We start from the raw sequence: 8,240 nt of genomic DNA on the forward strand, positions 1-8,240 counted from the left end.
TGTAGAAAATGCCTCTCTTCAGCCTTGGGCTGTTAGGCAGAATTTGGGTGCATTAGGAATGCCGCTGAACACTACAGAAGAGCAAGGGCTATTTTAGGTGTGAAGTCTTTCACTTGTAAGTGCCTGAATCCTTTGGTTTAAATGGGAACTTGGTGTTCCTGGGTTCAAGGATGTGATCTGGTAGAAAGTGGGTAAAATCTTGTTAAGTACCTGGTTCTGTGTCAGTAAGATTCAGCTCCAGAAAATCTTGATCCTTTAGCTCGTCTCTCTGAGCTCTCCACCTAGCAGAAATATTAGCAATTACCTGGCAGAAAATCTTCAAACCGAAATAGCCGGACTCATTTGGCATTGTGCAGTGCCCCTTAGGACTAGGCACTGTCTGTCCTGGGCTTCCATCCAGAGGTTTCGTCATTATGGTGTTTGTGAAGAAAAAATTCTAATGCATCTATTATAAGAAAAAGATAGCTCTAAGATTTCAAGGTTAAATAAAACCAGGCTGATAGTGGGGAAGACGAGGAGTTGGTGTATTGCTAAATGGCCAAGAAGAAATTTCAGGAGCGTGAGTGCTAACCTGATACAGTGAAGGGGAAATTACCTAGGCGGAAATCTGGGCCAAGATTGCAAGAGGTGATTAGCTGCTTAACCAGTGTCGAGACATCAAGAGCGCTGTAAGGCTGCTCTGTATACAAAGGCAGGCATGCGGTACTGTCTGCCAGAAGATGGCACTCCAAGTATGGCATGCTGCATGTTTTGGAGCCCTGTCTGCTTGGTCATAATCTATTGGGTAATAGTTTATGCGCATGCAGACCTAGAGCTGATGGAGTTCTGTGCAATCAATACAGCCTAAGGTTTTGTAAGCAGCTACATCCTTATGCCTAAAAGGGGTCTGTGATCCAGGAAATTTTTTTTTTTTTTCTGCAAACAAGAAGTCACTGCTGAAACACTGACCTTGGTGACTTAAGCTCTGAGAGACTCCGGGTTTTGTTGCACGGTTCTAGCATCGCTGTGTGTCTCTTGGGGAGAGGGGTGTGCCCTTGGATAGCACAGTCCCACTGCGGTGGAATTCCTGTCTGCAAATACAGATCTAGTTTCGTCAATCTTTATAGCTGCACCTGGAGTATAACAGGCATATTAGCTTCAGGACCTCCTGGAATAATTCAGTGTGTGGGGGCGGAAATGGAGCGTTTTTTCTGAATGAGTAAGAGTTTAAAAATGAAGATGAAAACTGTAACTATGACGGAGGTGTCTCATACCTAAGGTGGAGCTGCTGCTCTTAGCAGCAAGAAGACGTTACCAATTCCACAATGTGTCTTGTCAGTAGAAAAATTACTTTTAAGGAGGGGGCAGGGAGGGAGAACCTCTAGAACTGTTCTCTCTGCTTTACATCAACCAGCGATGCAGAAGGACCATCAGAAAAGCTTATGTTAGTTGCTAATAGTCTCTGCAGAGCGCAGATAGTTTTATGAGAGCAGCTGTTCTCAGGCTATGGGCTCTCTGCGTGTCCCTACCTGACTGAGAACATGAGTCGTAAAGAAGGAGAGAAATAGGGCTGGGACTCAGCAGCATGTGAGGTCCTCAGTGAGTGAGTTGCTGGTGGCCACGTGGGTCCTGTTGCCCCAGGGTTACTATGCTGTTGCTCCTCACGCTTACGTTGTGGCTTAGGCCATCCTGCGTGCTACCTCATTGTAAACTGGGTCCCTTCAATCATATTTCTATCCACAGATAAAGCTATAGTAAAGTAAATTGATGCTGAGGATATGGCACCCCCCATTTTCTTCCTCTCTTCTCCCAGGCTGCTCAAGTCCCTTCGCAGAAGCGCACCCCTCTTGCCCCGCTCCGGTTGCGCTTCCTCCTATGAGCGTGACCTAAGGTAACTTTAACTATAGCAGAAGAGGAGGCTGCAGGGTATCTCCTCCCTCTTGTACCCCCCCGGGTATTCGAATTAATAGCACACAGCTGTGTTGTATCCTGCTGCACTGTGAGCACTCCTGGCAGAGTGACAAAGGCAGCTCCGCACCACCCTGCTAGGGCAGGACTGAAGGGAAGCGCTTAAAGGAAGACATTACGTAGTGCTTGGGAAATGAGGATTGGATATTGTGCATAGATTTCCATACAAAATCTCCTACTGCTGTGTTTTAAACGTGCAATGGAGCAGAGCCTGAAGTGGTGGCTAGGGCATGACACCATCAGCGGGTGTTTTTCCATGACAACAGAGATCAGAATGTGAAGGATGCACGCCCCTGCTCAGCAGCGGAGCATCAGTTCCCCTCCTTGATCGATAGCTTTGAGCAACCTAGGAGATGCAGTACCAACTTCCATACCAAATGTTTTCCCAGGGAATGCTCCAGGAGTAACTGCTCCTTTCACCTGCCATCTTGCAGAGAGTTGTAACGCAGATGCCTCTTCCCTCCCTCAGCAACCCCCCCACATGCTGTTATTCCTTTCCTTTTTTGCATTATGGTCCATTCACGCAGACTCTCCTTAAGCTAAAAGCACATAAAGTTTGTGAGCAGTGGAAGATAATTACTTTTGCTTTGCAAGTACAATAAAATCTTTCTCTTTTCCCCTTCAGCATCAAGCAGAGTTGTAAAGGGGAATAAGTTAATCTTTTCCTATCAGGCCAGTAAAGGCACTGTGAAGTCCATCCAGAGCTCATCTTTGGCCACTTGGGTGAGCACAGCCGTGCAGTTTTTACAACCCAGAAACTGCCAAATCTGCACTTCTCTCCCTCATCATTTACCAGCAGATGCTTCTGTTGCGTTTAAGCCCAAATATTAATGATGCTCTTATTTTTCTTTTTACTTTTCCTTTTCTCCTTCCTTTAGCACTTGGGGAAATAATCCCATTGCTGTGATGTTAGCATGCTTTAATTTTCCTATCTGGAAACCATTCTTCTGAGGCTGAATTTAAGAAAACAAAATGACAATCAGTGGCCTCAGACTTTGTACTGCTAATACAGATTCCATGGATTTCCTTTTATCATGCTACTGAGCTAAATGAAATTGCAGAAGGCCAGTGAGCAGCCTTGGTTCATTCTGATTCCCATATGCTGCTCTTGATTATGGAGTAAAGACAGGTCAAATAGCTCATCTAAATGAGTAGCTGGTGAGGCTGGGACCTGTGAAGGACAAAGGAGGTTGGCTTAAGCCAGAAAAGGCATTAAGTTCCCAATTATACTTCTGGAAATCCTCTCCAGATCCAGGCACACCCACTGAAGAATCCCAAGAGGGGTAATCCATCTGAGCAATCAGTTCAGCCTATTGCAAAGTTAATGTGGGTCTGTGAACTTCAATTTTTATAATTTTTTTTTTTTCTTATCTCTGCTTGGTTTAGCTAAATGCTGCCAGAGCCCAGATTTCTGCCTTGGATTATACCAAGGATAAGATGGTCTTGTGTGCTAGTGGGTGGGGAACAGCCTTGGACTAGGGTTCACTTCTGGTGCTGCTACAGTTTTCTCCTTAGGGCATATAATTCTCCTCTCTGTTTTCCCTATGAGCAGCCAAAACACATGCATATAAACACGTGCCTCAACAGAAATCCATCCTCTGCCCTCTCGGGAGCGCTAGAAGGCAGCGCTGAAGAGCCCCAGCAGACTGAAATGCCTCCCCAAGCTTGCGAGAGAGCCCCGTTGCTAACTGGGGGATCCTGACATGGCTGAATCCCCAGGAATCCCTGGCTGCTCTCCAAGCCACTGCATCAGGATGACAGCCGAAAAGTAGATCTCATTTTCTTTTCATTCATCAGGAAGCCTGCCTCTGATTACACACCTTGGGGTTCCCTTTATGCTTATGCACTTCCCACAACTTATTAAGCTCTTAATGGATTGCGCAGTCATCAAGCTGCAATGTGCCACCTCATTGGGGCGGCTTGTGTTGGCTCCTCGGGCTGTGTTTTTGGGTGGATCTGGGATAGTTCTGCTGCCGCTGGTAAAGGTTTGGCGTAGGGAGCTCTTCTATGGTCCTTGAGGAGAAGAAGCTCTCGTCAGGCTCCACAAAAGTAATGCTGACGTGAATTATATCTGGATGCTTGTGAGCTGGAGGAGTAAGGTAGAAACAGTTCCTTCCCCATTTAGTTCTTTCTGCTCAATTTTGAGTATAACTTACAAACTGAAGTAATGGTAAAAACACCCCTGGGTTATCAAGGATTTGCCAGCTTGAGGCTAGAGAGGAGCATGAGCTTCTACCAGTTTTCTGCTTGGTAGAAGGGCAAAAGTGATCGAAGGCAGAACGCTCCACTCTCTCATTACAGCTGAAGCTTTAACTGTGTCGCTGATGACCCATAACTTTCCTGCAGGTTGATGGCTACTTAGTTCTTCTTAAACATCCACTTAGTCTAATGGATGGATTCACTTTCTATTTTTTTAAGAGCGTATGTGGCTGTATTCTGAACCGTGTGCAATGATTTTTCCACAAATAATCCAAGTATCTGAGTCGGCTTTTTCTTTTCGGTGCTCTAGCAGCATTCAAGCCTGCGTGGTCCATACAAAACAAACCTTGGAAAAAGCAAAGTGAGCTGCTGTCTTACAGAGAAAGGTAAGGGAAGACCTCGAAAAGGCAAATTAGAACTAGGGGGAAAAAAACAAATGTAAAAGAAATACCCTGACCTTTCCAGGAAGACTGAATTGTCATCAGTCTTCTGAAGTTTGATTGCCACTTCTGATACTCCTTGATTTGCATTTCCTCTTCATGACTTCACATATGTCCATCATCTGATCTCTGCCCCAGCTGCTAGGGTATCTTTTCTCCTTTTTCCTTACTCTGCTCTGAATAATTTTACATTTTTATTCTCTTTCTTCCATTAAAAAGGTCTAGGATTTGGGTTTTGAATGCAGACGTTGGCCAAAAAGTTCAGATTCTGAACACCATTTGGGTAGAAGTCCCACCGGTGCCATGGCCGCCTGCAGCCTCTCAGACACATCTGCCATGGAATCTGCCTTTGAGTTCCAGCCTCGGTGACAGTTCTTGTGCCATTTGGTCACCATTTGAAGCTCATTATGCCACTCTATCCCCATACTCGGCTCTTCGTTTGATCTTGTCCATGGCATCTCTTGGGGCTTTTCAAAGAGCCTCGTTGCAGGCAGGATTATTCCGCCAGTGCCCGTAGATAATGGAACGTGAGGGCTGGGACCTGAGCGCTGATACACATTTGTCTGTCTCCTTCCTTCTGCTCTCACCAGGCCCTGTTCAATTGCCCTTGTCGCTGTCTTGGTCTTTCCTGCGTACCTCTGCCCTGGACACTGCCTGTAATTGCTTTCACACAGGGTCGTTACTCTACATCTCTGCTGTGTTCAGCGAGCTTGCAGCACTGTAAATAAAACCTGTCTGCTTCTAGTGCCCTGTTACATGCATGCTTAACTCGACTGAGCTCAAAGGGTGCCATATGCTGAGTGCATCTACAGTGCACGTACAACAAGATCTGTTAATTCCAGGAGGAAGCCATGCATCATGTAAGAGATAATGAGATAATAATTTAAAGTGACCTAGGAGACCATGTAGCCAAAAACTTGACACTTTTTAGAAATATTTTAAAATTCCATCATTTTCCCAGGAATTATTCTGAAATCCTGTTCCATCTTTATAGTTGTATACAAAGTATTATTAGAATATGGTTTCAATCACTCTTGCAAGCAGAAATTAGAGTCCCGAATCACCCATCGCTTCCAGATTGTGCTTGGAAATATGAGAAAACTGTCTTTCCAACTTGAGGATTACAACCACAAAACTGCCTTGTGCCGTTAATGTGGTATTTTGGTAAACACACAGAGTTTTCCCCAAGTCTTGCATATGCCTTCTAGGGATGTATACTATCCCTTATTTAGTTGGGCAATGATTTTTATCATCGTACAATAAATACCAGATTTTGCTGCTATTTTCACTGCTCAGGCTATCAAAGGGAAGCCTTAACCTGAACACGCAGCAAGCGTAGCGGGGTTCCTTCTTTCCTCACTCATAAAAGCAGAAAACTTGGCAAAACTTAGCAGCAGAGTGTTGTAGGGAGGGCCGCTTTGGGGGAATGATTCTGTCGCATTTAGTAATCAAGGCAGAAAGGGAAGAGTCAAATACTAAGTCCCTCAAATCCCCAAGGTAAATCTGCTGCTGAAAGCTTTGTTCTACGGTTTGTTGCCAAAACCTCTGTGTGTGTGTGTATACACAAATATTATACTGGGGGTTGTTTCACTTTATACTCGAAACAGTTGCAAAGTGAAAATGGAAAATATTGGCAGTTAAAGGAGAAACAACTTTATGGATGAAATAGGTGGTGTGGTGTTGATCGTGTAGGTATTAGCTTAATTATTGCGCAAGTGCTTTCCGAAAAGAATCGTAGAGCGATCTGCTATCATAAAGTATATTAATTTCTGTACTGGAAGTTCCACACTGTCTTTCTTAAATCATTTGTGGTGCATTAGGTAATAGAAGTAAAGCAACGGTTTGTCTAAAGGTATAATTCTCCTTGATGAAGCTTCCTCAGTAAGTGCCTTCTTGAATCTGGTTTGGCTTGCATTTAAAATCTTCGTGAATGAAAAATGCCTGCCTCGAACCAAAACTTTGAATAAAGCAACAGCTGTTTGGGAAAGTTCTGGTTTTAGTAAAACTGGAGGCTTTGAAACTCTTTAATGTGCAGCAAGTGGCTAGAATGGCAGAGTAAGTTTCTGGAGAGATTCCATGCAGCAGGTGAATGCTTTAGGGATGATGCTGGTTTTATTGCTCTATGTTATTTTTTTATTATTATTTTTTGTTTAGACTTTAGGGAACTCTGGTTCAGGCAGCCAATGCACTTGTAGAGCCCTTGGGCAGCTCTGGCTCGTGCTGTTCTAGTCTAGCATGACTACCTCCCCAGGAGCCACCTCCTTGGAAAGGATGCTGGTGGAGGGTTGGGGGGACGCATGGGAGGAAAGCTTTTCCCAGAGAGGTTGTTGCAGAAGCAGGAAAGCTTGAGGGGAGGCAGGCAGCTCTCCTGCTGCTTCTAATAATAAAACAAAGCATAGAGGAGAAGAGAGGGGTTTTGATCATGTTTTCCTCCTCCACATGATTTAAAGGTCTTTAAGTCGGCAGATGTTGGTGGAAGTCACTTTCCTGTGGCTTCGGGAAGAATCTGGACCTCCCTGTGAAGCCTTAATCGCAGGACTGACCTTCTCGGAGGAAAACAGATACCACGGAGGGCAGGCGGGGGTGTGGGTCTGCCAACTCTGACCCCACTTCAGTTTGGTCTCGTACTTTATGCCCAAGAGTGTCTACATAACGTTCAGCCAGCCAAAGATGCAAAAGCCTTCTAATTAGATGGGCAGAAAACATCCTCTCTTAAGAGACTGCCGCTTTGCCTGGCGTGAGCTGCCGCGCTCTTGAGCTGAAAATGGAGCAGGCAGAGCCACCCGTCTGAAGCGTGGAGGTGACGAGGGAGAGCATCGAGCGCTGAGTATCGGTCTGTGCCTGCCGCTGCCCTCTGAACGCAGCCTGTGCCTGGCCGTGCGGGACCACTCCTGCAAACAGGGCAGAGCTACGGGGGGCTCCTTTGGCTCAATCCCCCCGAGGTCGGGAGAGTTTTGATTTGGCTGATGGGACGCGCTGCTGATTCCCAGCCTTGCTCACGCTCGGCTCCCTCTCGGCAGTTGTGAGAGCTCCGCCACAGCGAAGGGACAGCAGAGGCGGTATCTGAGACCAGGCTTTGCCCTTGCTGTGGACTTCTGTATCGCCAGGGTTGTAGCCTTGTCTGAGTTTCAATTCCTGTGAGCCAGAAACACTTGTATGAGGTACTTTAAAACACTGAAACAGTAGCATAAAAAGCTGACTGGTTGCCCTCTTTAAAATGAAGGGAAACTGAGGCTAAGGTACAAAACTACTTTTGGTGGCAGCAGATGGTGCAGAGCTGCGCTGGGGTAAGGGTGTGTGCCTGGTCCCTGTGCCGTCTCCATACGCCTTGAGCGATGCTGCCTCGCTGCGAAAACGCGTTTGGGTTCCTCTGGCTGACCTGGAGCAAAATGACTTTACAGAATGTGCAGGCGGTACCTACCAAATGTATTTGCACTGTGAAATACTCCCAGGTTCAGCCACCGAACGACTCCATCTAATCAGAAGACCTCTCCCTTCTCCTCCCCACCTGAGAGTGCCTTCAGAAAGATTACTGCCACAATAATTCTGCTTTCCGTCACAGAGGCTTCACTGCGCCATAAAAATGACACCTTCTGTTGTACGTGCGTGCTTCTCTGTCACAGATACCCAGCTCCGCAGGGCCAGCCTCGTTTC

Source organism: Pelecanus crispus, chromosome 11 (genome assembly GCF_030463565.1).
Source record: "Pelecanus crispus isolate bPelCri1 chromosome 11, bPelCri1.pri, whole genome shotgun sequence".
NCBI lineage: Eukaryota > Metazoa > Chordata > Aves > Pelecaniformes > Pelecanidae > Pelecanus > Pelecanus crispus.